Consider the following 14355-nt stretch of genomic DNA (forward strand, 5'->3'; position numbering starts at 1 on the left):
CAATATACGGTTTCCTTTATCATGCTATATTTCACACTAGGTCTGAAATGTTAATATAAAAGCAAAAATGCTTTTGCAATAGGTGTGACAAAATTACATATAAATAAAAATGGTCAAATACCTTGCTTATATGTATTTGTAAGGACTCTTACAAATTGCAACATAATGTAAAAAGAATGTCTGCATTTGAGCATAATGCCCACATACAGTAAATACAGCTTAACCATACATTTCTAAAGTAAAGGTACTAAAAACTGCTATAGCAATCTTTATCAATCTATAGATTGCAAATGTAATGCTGACAGTAAAATGGTAGAGTCCATTCACACAGGGGTTAGCTTACATTTTCAGCAACTTTACATTCATTATGTCATTGACTAGTATCTTCAGGAAGCGAAATGCATTCCTCTATAGTTTGGTAATTATGACTATAAATGAGGGTGAGTGAGGCTTTGTGGACTAGATTTTATTCTGCAAAATACATTAAGATAAAAACATTTATACTCAACTTTGGTATTGAAGGTGTGAAAGCCCTGCACTGCATGACAGTGTAGAATGGCATGTGATCATTAACAGATTAATCATTGAGCAACATGCTAACAAAGAGAAGTGTATTTTGGTCTCTTGGCACCAAGTTCTGAAACATCCCCCCTGTGTTTTTTAAACCCAATCATCTCTTTGAGTGTATTTCAGGAACCTTCTTACATGTTTCTTCTTATATCTACTTTCAACCAGAATTTCGAAGACCACATATGTGTCACTACTGTACAACATATTTGTATTCTATAACTGTTTTCGAGTACAATGATATTCCCCATATACTGTATAGATATTTGCTTAGGGTTTAATGTACAGTAGAGCAGTGTTCTTCTATGTGTATCTTATCCCCTTCCACCCCTTACCTCTTGTCTGTTTTTGAACCCTCTTAACCTTTTTTATTCCCTCATATACATAAACAGTGACATGCACACATAAAATGATATATGCACTCACATACAAACATAGACACAGTCACATAGCAAAATGCACAGTGATAGACACACTATCACACACCACCATAACAGGCATAATCACACATTTATGTACACTCAGCCACTTACACATACACAGACCTAGAAATTGTCACGTACATAATATGTCTTATATAGAGATGTCGCGAACATAAAATTTTCCGTTCACAAACGGCGAACGCGAATTTCCGCAAATGTTCACGAACGGGAAAACCGGGCGAACCGCCATAGACTTCAATAGGCAGGTGAATTTTAAAACCCACAGGGACTCTTTCTGGCCACAATAGTGATGGAAAAGTTGTTTCAAGGGGACTAGATGGGCCGAATGGTCCTTATCTGCTGTCACATTCTATGTTTCTTTGTGTCAACTTGCCCAAATTCAATGCCGCCAACAAATGTTTTCTGTTGAAAAGGAATAAAAAGAGGAGGGGGGTGCTATATATATGAAAACACAGTGTTATACTTATATCTGTATACAGGTGGTCCTGTCAAGGATCTGCCGAATCGATCTAGAAACAAATTATGTACATAGCATAATACTGTATAACACAAATAGTGAATGAATATAATTTGGTATTGGGTCACTCACGATCTCCAAAGCCTATTATAGCAGGCTTAGACTGTAACAGCTCTTCATAAAGTCATGTAGACTATGATTTTCAGGATGTTCCACTTTTTTGATTTTCTCCCCGATCACATCAAAAGCTTCAATAGCCAAATGGATACGATTAAAGGGATTTATTCAATAAAATAACAAATTCACAAAGTGATAAAAAAGTATAAAAGTACAGGGCACAACGCGTTTCGACTCTAGGTCTTCTTCCAAGGTGCATATGGTCCGGACAGTTTCAAACTCTTTAAATAAGTCTGGTGTTGCCGGTTTTCCCGGGCAAATTTTCAATTTACTTCCGTGTTGTGACGTCACTTCCGGGTTCCTCCGACGTGACTTGCGTCGGTGACGTCATCGCGGATAAGTTCGTATTTAGTCTTTGACCCGGATACTGCTTTACTTTAACGCCATCTTTAAAGGTGGCAACTTATTTTGTAAAGTCCACTCTTCGGTAAGGGAATTAGAGCCATTAGAAATAACTAATCCACATCTTACTGTGCAAATATACAAATCCAATTATGATTAACAAAAAAACTTTTAGTTTCAAAGATAGTATCTATTTATTCTACAACATAAGTAGAGAACACAGGTGTGGAGACGGTTTTGTCCAAAACATCCTAATAGGTAAAAAACTTATATATGTGTATATAGAAAAATTTTTTTTTTTTTTTTTTTTTTTTTTTTTTTAAATTTGGAATAATAAAAAATATATATACTTTTGAATAATAAAAGAATTTTTGAATAATATAAAAAATTGTTTTAAAAAATATACCAAGGGAAAGGATAATCCAAAAAGGCAAACTGAATATAGGGGGGCTGATCTTCTAAATAAGGGCTGCCATCTCGAAGTCCACGTTGAGTCCGCCCGGAGTTAATGTCTCCAGGTCAAAAATCCATCTCATTTCGCTACGACTCAACGTGGACTCGATTTGGCCTCCCCTCCAATGGGATTTGATGGACTGGATCCCATAGAAATTGAGACCTGCCGGATTCCCACCATGGACATTCAGAAAATGTGAGGAAACACTGTGTTTTAAAAAACCTCTCCTTATGTTGTAGATGTGCTCACGTATCCTTATTTTTAAATTCCTTGTTGTTTTCCCCACATATTGGAGTCCACAAGGACACGTGAGCAAATACACTACATTTTTGGTGTGACAAGTGATAAAGGAGTTGATTTTGAAATTAACAGAGCCAATCCTTGAATTGAAAACTTCTATTCTTTTGGGTTTCTTTCCAATATTTTTACAGCCCATACATTCCCCACAATAATGGAAGCCTTTCTGTAGGGCTTTATGTGAAGTTAAGAAATTCTCTTTAGGTTTCAATAATTCTAAATGACTCGAAGTTAATTTCTGCTTTAGATTACAGGCTCCTCTAAAGATTAGTTTGGGTCTCTCATTGAGGTAGGGTAGAATTTCCTCATCCTGTTGCAGGATGTGCCAATGTTTGTTAAACATTCTTCTTAATTTCCCGTGGTCTTGATTATAATTGCATATGATGGGTATTTTATCATCCTTCTTCTCTAGTATCGTTTTGGATTTATATTCTAATAAGGTGTCTCTTTCCATATCTCTAATTTGTTTTATCTCCTGATCTAGAAGACTTTCACAGTATCCCCTACTTACAAACTGTTTTTTTAAAATTTGGGTTTGAGAGTCAAAATTTCCTATTTCTGTACAGTTTCGCCTCATGCGTAGAAACTGGCCTCTTGGTATATTGTCCAGCCATGGGCGAAAATGACAGCTCTCTTTATGAATATATCCATTAACGTCTACCGGTTTGAAGAAGGTGCAGGTTTCTAAGGTGTCATTTTTAACAAAAATCTCCAAATCCAGAAAATTAATTTTTTGTTGGCTATATTCTTGGGTCAGCTTTATATTCCACTCATTTGAATTAAGAAAATTAAAAAATTCCAAAAAGGTAGAGTAGCCTCCTCTCCAAATAATAAAAATGTCATCTATATATCGTCTATAAAGGACCAGGTTCGCACTCCAGTCATGCTGGGAATACACAAAATGTTTCTCCCAGTAGGCCATAAATAAATTAGCATAACTGGGTGCGAACCTGGTCCCCATAGCGGTCCCTCGGCGTTGTAAGTAAAAGTCCCCCTCGAACCAGAAAAAATTATTCCTAAGAATTAGGGAAATTCCCTCCATAACGAAATCTATTTGGTCTTTAGGGTACAGACCAGATATTTCTAGAAATGAATAATTTGCCTTGCACCCAATGTCATGGTCAATACAGGTGTAGAGACTCGTGACATCACAAGTAATGAGTGCAAAGTCACTTTCCCATCTAAAATTTTTTAATATTTTCAACAGGCTCATAGAGTCCTTTAAATATGAGGGGTTTTCTTTGACTAGAGGTTGGAGGAGGGTATCTATGTATTTCGATAAGTTGGACAAAAGGGAGCCCACTCCAGAGACTATTGGTCTCCCCGGAGGATTCTTATCGTCTTTGTGAAGTTTCGGTAATACATAGATCACTGGAATTTTTGGGGACCTAATATTCAAGAAATCATACTCTTTTTTGTTAAGGATTCCCTTTAAAAGGCCTTCATCTAAATAATTTACAAATGTTTTTTGAATATCTTGCTGGGGATTATTGTTTAATTGGGTATAGGTATCTTTGTCTTCAAGTTGGCGATTAATTTCTGCCACATATTTATCCCTATCCATCACCACTACCCCACCACCCTTATCCGCGGGTTTAATCACTATTTCAGGGTCTTTCCGTAAATTTTGTATTGCCAATAACTCTAGTTTGGTAAGATTATTCTTTTTATTGGCTTTTATCTTTTTTAAGTCTTTGACACATGCTTTTTCGAAGACCTTCATTGGGTTGGATTTCAGATGGATGGGGTAAAAGGTAGAGGGGGCTTTTAGGCCTGTATGTACAAATTCCCCTGGTTCTGTAGTGTTGGGGTCTCCCGTATTGATTTTTTTATCGAAAAACTTTTTTATGCATAGCTTTCTCATAAAACGATTAATATCTGTATATGCATCAAATTGATCAACATTACAGCTCGGGACAAATTTGAAACCCTTTCCCAAGATTTTTATTTGGTCATTACTCAAATTTTTTTTAGAAAGGTTAAAGATCTTTATCTTCTCATCATTTTCCCTCTTGGGTCTCTCCAATCTTTTTCCTCCCCTATTTCCCCTTCTTCTACCTCTCTGTACCCTCTTTTGGTAGGGATCGGAGTTTTTTCTCTCAACTCGTCCCAACGCTCCTCTAAAAAAGGTTCACTCCTCTTTTTTTCTAACTGGCTCAGGGGTTCAAACCGGTTAGATATAGGGATATCTCGCCTTTCTCTAATTGGGGACCTCTGACTCGAGTCAGGGTCTCTATTCCTATAGTTGTATGGATGCCTCTTTTTGACACCATAGTTTGGGGGGGCCTTTTGAGAATTGTAACTTTGATGTTTACCATCTCGGTGGGCTCCTTCCCTTGATTTCTGTCTCCTAACCTCTGTCCATTCTGACGTGGGGTTATATGTCTTTGATGGTCTATTATATGTTTGATTAGGGACATAATTATTTGTGTAGTGTTTTCTTTCCCTTTGTTGGTTGTTTTCTTTTGCTCTAAAATTCCCTTGATTAAAATTGTCTTTAGGTTTTTTTCTGACATTATTAGTGGCATAATCATTAATATCTCGTTGATATTTTTTCTTTTTATTGGTAATAATGATTGATTCCAACTTATCTAATTTTCCCATAATCGGATCGGAGATTAATTCAAAGTCCCTGGTTCCAATATATGGTTCCAGTTTTTCACGAATTTCTTTAATGATTTTGTCTAAAACGTCTAAATTCCTTTTCCTTTGGTCTACTATAATCTGCATCATGGTTATTGAAAAAGACTCTAAGGCTTTTTCCCATATGTCCATGAATCTTTTATCATCCCGATCAAACGTGGGGTATTTGGTGAAGCGGAGACCTCTAGGGGTTATTTGGTCACTCAAATATTTTTCCATCGTGAATACCTCCCACTTAATTTTTAACTCTTTAGTTAGCAGTTTTTCCAATAATATACTCATTTCCTTCAAATTATCAGTTATTTTATATTTTTCTGGGGTTTCAACCTCTATTTCTTGAAAAATTTCATCTGTCCATCTTTGCATCTTTGCTCTTTTTTCAAATATGTCCATGATGGTCTAGCTGCCCACACCCTGGTGATTTAGACAATAGCAAAATACTAATTTATTTCTGGTTAGAGAAATATATGGGTGGATTTGGAAATGTTTTCTGTTGTCACAAACCACTTTGCCGTTCTCAAGTTGGTGCGGAGTCAGCCACTGATCCACCTGTGCATTCAGGGCGGACAGGAGTGCTGGTCCGGTGTGACTCTCTGCTTTCAGGCAAGTCAACCCCAAGACGGCGTGACACTGCCGTATCCGGGATGTGGAATAGTACCTGGGGAGCTGGGGGGGGTGCCGTTGATGTGGAGCAAAGACGCAGCAGCAGAAGAGGACTCAGCCGAGGAGGTTAGGGAAGAGGATGGAGTAGGAGGAGTAGAGGAGGTGGCAGCAGGCCTGCCTGCAAGTCGTGGCGGTGTCACCAACTCCTCTGCAGAGCCACGCATTCCATGCTTGGCAGCCGTCAGCAGGTTTACCCAATGTGCAGTGTAGGTGATATACATGCCCTGACCATGCTTTGCAGACCAGGTATCAGTGGTCAGATGGACCCTTTCCCCAACACTGTGTGCCAGACATGCCATTACTTCCTTATGCACAATCGAGTACAGGTTGGGGATTGCCTTTTGTGCAAAGAAATTTCGTCCGGGTACCTTCCACTGAGGTGTCCCAATAGCTAAAAATTTTTGGAATGCCTCAGACTCCACCAGCTTGTATGGTAAAAGCTGGCGGGCTAAGAGTTCAGACAAGCCAGCTGTCAGATGCCGGGCAAGGGGGTGACTTTGTGACATTGGCTTCTTACGCTCAAACATGTCCTTGACAGACAGCTGACTGTGGGCAGATGAGCAGGAACTGCTCAAGGCGAGAGACGGAGTGGCAGATGGTTGAGAGGGGGCAAGGACAGTGACCCCGGGTGCCGATTATTTCACATCATCACACCGTATGTCCATGTGTGTAATGCTGCCTCACTGAGATATATCCCTGTTATCTACATCCTCTGGCAATAATGGTTGCGCATCACTCATTTCTTCCAACTGATGTGTAAATAACTCCTCTGACAGATCAAGTGAAGCGACTGTGGTGCTAGTGTTTGTGGTAGCGGCAGGCGGGCGAGTGGTAACTTGAGAGGTGCCCGAAGCTAAGCTGGAGGAGGATGGTGCGTCAAGGTTCCGAGCGGAAGCTGTAGAATATTGGGTGTCCTGTGTTAGCCAGTCAACTATGTCCTCAGAACTTTTTGAGTTCAGGGTACGTGGCCTCTGAACACTGGGCATTATTCTAGGACCAAAGGGAATCACAGCAACACAACCACGACGGCCCCTGCAGGGTGGCCTGCCTCAGCCTGTAATTTTTTTTTTTGATTAGTGGTACTATGCGTGCAAGCTACTGTGACAACAGATATGAGTGGCACTGTGCACTGGCAGAAGTTGGCAGAGTAGACGCTGTAGGCCTGACACACACGCTTGCAGACAACTAACTGCTATTCAATAGATTCAATCTATTACAGTCAAAATTGTACACTACTGTTATACCAGATATGAGTTGCACTGGTGTGACACTGGCAGGCCCTGAAACGCACACGTGTGAAGGAAACTGACTGCTATTATATTACAGTCAAAAAAGTTTTTTAAATGCAAGCTATTGTGACACCAGATATGAGTGGTGGCACTGGGCAAGTGGGCACAGTATACGCTGTGAGCCTGACACACATGCTGGCAGGCAGGCAACTGCAATTAGATTACACAGAAAAAAAACAAAACAGAATGATGTTCTAGCCCTAAAAAGGGCTTTTTGGGGTGCTGTCCTTACAGCAGAGATCAGATGAGTCCTTCAGGACTGTAGTGGACACTGAATACACTAGCTATCGATTTCCCTATTAAATCAGCAGCAGCTCACTGTCCCTCCTCTCACTAAGAATGCAGCTTCCGGGGGGCAGGGCCTAGCTGTCATGGAGGAAAGACGCACTTCGTGTGAGCACCCTCAATATCTCACTTTAAGCAGCTATCAACAAGCGAATTTCACCCCAGAAGGGGATGACACAGCAATGTTGCTCCTACCTGACCGACCCGACATGCTTAATAGCGGTCAGCAACTCGACAGAGTCTTACTTACCGCCGCGTGGCAAGTGTGGCCTGGTGCTCACCGGACGGGAGAGGCGGCCGATCTCCCGATCCTGGGATGCCCAGGAGCAGCTACGTCCCAGCAGGAGTTCCGTTACCCCCCCCCCCTCGGACCGGTGGGGGTTATCCCGGTCCACCCCTGAGAGGCTGTCTGGAGCTAATGGACGCACAGAACACAGCCGCCCAGGCTGACATACTCATCTGCGACTCTCCTAATATGGAGGCAGCCGCGTGTCCTCTTGGTACCAGCAAAGCATGGCAGGATATTGAGTCTAAGCTGGACAGACTCTTTAATCAATTTTGGAAGCAAATAACAAGCAGGAAGCCCCAACAAGCTCCACCACAGCCCCAACAAGCTCCACCACAGCTAAGCGAAGCAGTCCCCATTAAAATCCACCAACGCAAAAGGCGTCGAAGACGGGACCGTAGGCACAAACAGAAATGCAGAGCCTGCCCCACGTCAAGCACTCGCCTCCACCTTAAGCCACCACAATCCCGCACCGAAGGTGATGCACCACCGGGACAGATCCGACCACCCGACAAAACAAGCTTCCACCACCTCAAACCGCAAACCCGGCACTCAGCCTTTGTTGTTCCAGGTATCAGGGACTCCCAGGGTCTGCAATTGGCGCCCAGAAGGGATTGCATGAGCACAAGCAGTAAACAGCACAAAATTTAAAACAGAGAAAGGACACAAATGGCGCTAAATTAATAAGATCCGGTGCAGCAAAAACCACCGAAGTGTAATGTCACCACTTACACTAAAATGTGATAAATTCTGGAAAATAGAGTGTAAACAGCAGCCTGCCAAGCATGTCCCACTATAGCCGATCCTCCACACCATGCCTTTGATCACATTAATTGCTCTCTGCATATTAAAGGGATACTCCAGGCACCCAGACCACTTCTGCCCGTTGGAGTGGTTGAGGTGCCAACTCCCACTACTTTTAACCCTGCAACTGTAATTATTGCAGTTTTTTAAAACTGCAATAATTACATTGCAGGGTTAAATCCACCCTAGTGTCTGTCTACTAGACAGCCACTAGAGGTCACTTCCTGATTTCTAGCAAGGATTTTCCTTGCTAGAGCGTTGCTGGATGTCCTCACGGTGTGTGAGGACCTCCAGCGTCGCTCATTTCCTCATAGGAAAGCATTGAAATTCGTTTTCAATGCTTTCCTATGGGGAGACCTAATGCGCGGCATTAGGTCTCCTCGGCCGGTGGGCGGGTTCAGTCTCGCCCACCGGCCGACGGAATCAGTAGGAGGAGCGGCACGGAGGAGGAGACAGCGACGTGGGACATCGTCGCTGCCTCAGGTAAGTGACTGAAGGGGTTTTCACCCCTTCAGTAACCGGGGATTGGGGGGTGGGAGGGAGAGGGTACCTCCAGTGCCAGGAAAACGGATTGTTTTCCTGGCACTGGAGTTTCCCTTTAACTAATCGTAAAGTAGCAAGCGTTTAAACATGTCATTATTTCACCTCCTAAAGAGTTTATTGTCGTAGTTCCTTACATGCCTTTACTTTAACCGTTCAAGTATTATGTTATTCACTAGTCTCATCTCATGGGGCGACTCACACTTGATTTATAACTAGTGGTGGAGCTGCTGATATAAATACAGAGTTGATAACGTGCAAGCTACACCCTAAACATGACAGCCATCTTTCACAACAATGTACTGCTATATACTCATACCCTTAGTGCAACTAGCCATGATATAGGCACGTTCAGCCTAGCATGCTCAATTATAACACACTTCTGTCTAAAAAAAAAAAAAAAAAGAATGCAGCTTCCGAATAAATCTAAAATGGATGCTGTCCAGGATATGGGAGGGTCTGGGAGGGAGGGTCTGCTGCTGATTGGCTGGAATGTGTCTGCTGACTGTGAGGTACAGGGTCAAAGTTTACTCAATGATGACGAATAGGGGGCAGAACGAACATTGCATATGTTCGCCCGCCGTGGCGAACGCGAACAAGCTATGTTCGCCGGGAACTATCCTGCTTTTCACTGACTTTGGGAAGGTTTTATTTAACAATGAATGAACCATATGGTTACTTGTGGTTCTGTGTAAAAAATGCTCCCTTCTAAAATACAACCAGTGAAAGATAATTGGTGCAGCTTTAATCTGCAAGAAAAGGGACAAATACATTAAACACTGTGAATAAAATAAAAATGGCAAAATAATAAGAAGAAACAAAATAATACACATTTCAAGAAAACAGAAAAAGGAAATCATTAGAAATAATGTCCAGCCAGGTATTGAAACCAGTGGATGGAAAGCACTTCAAATTGTTTTTTTTCTGCCTTCTTTTGGATCAAAAGCACACCAGATGTAAGAAAGGCTGAACTTGTTGGAAGCAAGTATTTCTTCAACCTATATAGCTATGTAATTATGTATTATGTGTGTAAGATTGTCTGCCTGTGTGTGATTGTTACAGTCACACACACACAGTCACAGGTAAAGTCACACACACACACTGTCACACACAGTTACATGCACAGTCACAAAAAAGAGTTACACACAGTCACATACACATGCCCACAGTCACATGCACAATCACATGCACACAGTCACATACATACACTGTGTGACAATGTGCCTTTGTGAGATTGTGTGGCTGTATGTGACACAAAGGCATGCGGTTAGAAGCACTCAGTTACACACGCACATGGTCACAGGTCCAAAGTCACAGACACAGAAACAGACACATACAGTTACAGGCAAATAGAAACACACAATTAGAGGCACACAGTCACACACAGCGTGTGCCGGCGGTTTATAACTGCATCCTTTAACTGTGAGTCAGCACCCTCCATGCTCCTGCTAAAGAATGGGTAGAAAATAATGTAAATACATAATTTACATTATCTAGAAAAAAATGTATTGTTCTACCTAAGTCCTACATAGAGTGGCAGGCAAGATAGGGGTGCTGTGTGCATCCTCCTGCCATTTGCTAAACCCCTCCTCCCCCTTAGTATGCTACTGCTCACAAAAATATGCATTTTTTTATTTAAATAGGATTTTAAGTATGGAAGCACTCAGACCAGTAATACATATACTGACCATATTGAGAAATAAAAAAAGACTTTTTCTTTGGCTTTTTTAGTATTATATCATCTACTGTATGGCTTCTATCTAAAAGAAAAACCAAAAAAACACATACACATACAAAATGATTGATAATGATTCTTGGAACTCACAGCCAAATCAGTCCTTTGATTAAGCAAATGTTTGCAATAATTGCTCTTGAAGAAAGCAGGATGTCATAGTTTTTATATTACTGAAATGCATCCACATATGAATGGCAAAGAACATATTGCTGATTGGACATTGTTAGTCGCTCTCAAAATACATTTTCTAAATCGGAATCTTTCTAAAAGACCAATAATAACTAAAAAAGAAGAAATAGGAAATCAAATTAACTGGAGCCAATAGCTGACCACATTTTAAAGATAAATTTTCCCTTGAAAATAAGAGAAAATAAGATATGTAATAAGAAAGAAGTGCCAGTGGGCTGGTAAGAGAGATCTTTGATCTCCCCAATGGCCTGAGAAGGCAGACAGTATCTCCCCTGTCCCGGTTTGCCTGGTTTGCCGGATGGCCAGTCTGGGCCTGCTGGCATGTACAATTAACCTTACTGTCATTGGTTTTTACCTCAGTTTAAATAAAGAGGCTTGATCTTAATATGAGATAAGAATGAAAGATGTAAGTTTTAGGAAAATGAAGGAAATGAAGAGAAGAGAATAAAGAATAGCTCAGAAATAAAGGAAGCAAGAATGAGTTCAAATAAAACTTGAATTGGCTTATTTGAGCAAATACATGCAAGAGAATTGACCACATTGTCAGACTATGGCCACTGATTTCTGAGCTGCCACATGCCAGAATTTTGGTGGAACCAACTTGCATGAGCCTGTACGTGTTCAGTTCACTTCTTGAACCAAAGTGCCATGCCGTGAACCACAATCAAAGGAGATGGAATGGAGAAGAGACTGTAATTAAAACAGTTTTATTTATTGCTTCTCCATTATTACTACCAGACAGGATTATTCTAGAAACTTTGACTGTCACTACAGAGGAAGAAAGAACAGCAATGTGGGAGTGGGAGATATCCAAGTCATTAAATCTAGTGTGAGAATAAGTGTATCAAAGAGATAGGTCCTATATTCTTGGAAGCTAAAAACCTAGTGACATTCCATGGAAGATACAGAAAAAAAAAGAAATTAGTATGTATAATGTAACCCTTTAAAACAAATTATTCCCTATGTGCCTAGTTACCTAATTAAATAGAGATGTCGCGAACATAACATTTCGCAAACGGCGAACGCGAATTTCCGCAAATGTTCGCGAACGGGCGAATCGGGCGAGCCGCAATAGACTTCAATAGGCAGGCGAATTTTAAAACCCACAGGGACTTTTTCTGGCCACAATAGTGATGGAAAAGTTGTTTCAAGGGGACTAACACCTGGACTGTGGCATGCCGGAGGGGAATCCATGGCAAAACTCCCATGGAAAATTACATAGTTGATGCAGAGTCTGGTTTTAATCCATAAAGGGCATAAATCACCTAACATTCCTAAATTGTTTGGAATAACGTGCTTTAAAACATCAGGTATGATGTTGTATCGATCAGGTAGTGTAAGGGTTACGCCCGCTTCACAGTGACAGACCAAACTCCCCGTTTAACGCACTGCAAACAACCGCAAACAGTCCATTTGCACAACCGCAAACTCCCCATTTGCACAAGGTTGGATACCAAGCTAGCCATGTCCCGTTTCTTGTTCTCACTGATGTCATTGAAGGTCTCTCTTCCTCCACCCAGCCACGTACAACACCAAGGGTCCCCGAAAGGTGACAACAAGCCCCCTGGGACGCCTGCTGTGTTTGGTCTTCCACCTCCTCAAAGCCACCTTCCTCCTCTGACTCCTCTTCTTCAGACTCCTCTCTCTGCGTTGCCTCTCACAAATTTTTGGAACGCCTCAGACTCCACCAGCTTGTATGGTAAAAGCTGGCGGGCTAAGAGTTCAGACAAGCCAGCTGTCAGATGCCGGGCAAGGGGGTGACTTTGTGACATTGGCTTCTTACACTCAAACATCTCCTTGACAGACACCTGACTGTGGGCAGATGAGCAGGAACTGCTCAAGGCGAGAGACGGAGTGGCGGATGGTTGAGAGGGGGCAAAGAGGACAGCAGTGGTTGACGTGGCTGAAGATGCTGGACCAGGAGGAGGATGGCGGCTTTGTGTTTGTGTGCTGCTTGTACTCATGTGTTGATCCCATAGGTTTTTGTGATGTGCGATCATGTGCCTTCGCAAAGCAGTTGTACCTAGGTGGGTGTTGGACTTCCCACGACTCAGTTTCTTTTGGCACAAGTTGCAAATGGCATCGCTGTTGTCAAAGGCAGACACACAAAAAAATGCCACACTGCTGAGCTCTGCAATGACGGCATTCTGGTGGTGGCAACAGCATGCGTTGATTGGCGTGCTGTCTGGATGACCCTGGGTGCCGATGCATGCTGTCTGACTGTGCCACTAGCTCCTTGCGACGACCTCCCCCTGCTTCCTACTCGTCTCCTCCTCCTCTCTTTCTCCCCATCTGAACTTTCCCCCTGTTCTTCTTCTCTGCTAGCGGGCACCCACGTGACATCCACGGACGCATCGTCATCATCAACCGCTTCACTTGTATCTGACAACTCAGCAAAGGATGCAGCAGCGGGTGCAACATCATCATCATCACACCGTACATCCATGTGTGTAATGCTGCCTGACTGAGACATATCCCTGTTATCTACATCCTCTGGCAATAATGGTTGCGCATCACTCATTTCTTACAACTGATGTGTAAATAACTCCTCTGACAGATCAAGTGAAGCGGCTGTGGTGCTAGTGTTGGTGGTGGTGGCAGGCGGGCGAGTGGTAACTTGAGAGGTGCCCGAAGCTAAGCTGGAGGAGGATGGTGCGTCAAGATTCCGAGCGGAAGCTGTAGAAGATTGGGTGTCCTGTGTTAGCCAGTCAACTATGTCCTCAGAACTTTTCGAGTTCAGGGTACGTGGCCTCTGAACACTGGGCATTATTCTAGGGCCAAAGGGAATCACAGCACCACGACCACGACGGCCCCTGCGGGGTTCTCTGCCTCTGCCTGTCATTTTTTTTTCGATTAGTGGTACTATGCGTGCAAGCTACTGTGACAACAGATATGAGTGGCACTGTGCACTGGCAGAAGTTGGCAGAGTAGACGCTGTAGGCCTGACACACACACTTGCAGACAACTAACTGCTATTCAATCTATTACAGTCAAAAATGTATTTTTTTTTTTAAATGTACACTACTGTTACACCAGATATGAGTTGCACTGGTGTGACACTGTGCCCTGGCAGGCCCTGAAAATCACATGTGTGAAGGAAACTGACTGCTATTATTTCACAGTCAAAAAAGTGTTGTTGTTTTTTAAATGTACACTACTGTTACACCAGATATGAGTTGCACTG

This window comes from Pelobates fuscus, chromosome 7, assembly GCF_036172605.1.
Source record: "Pelobates fuscus isolate aPelFus1 chromosome 7, aPelFus1.pri, whole genome shotgun sequence".
Lineage (NCBI taxonomy): Eukaryota > Metazoa > Chordata > Amphibia > Anura > Pelobatidae > Pelobates > Pelobates fuscus.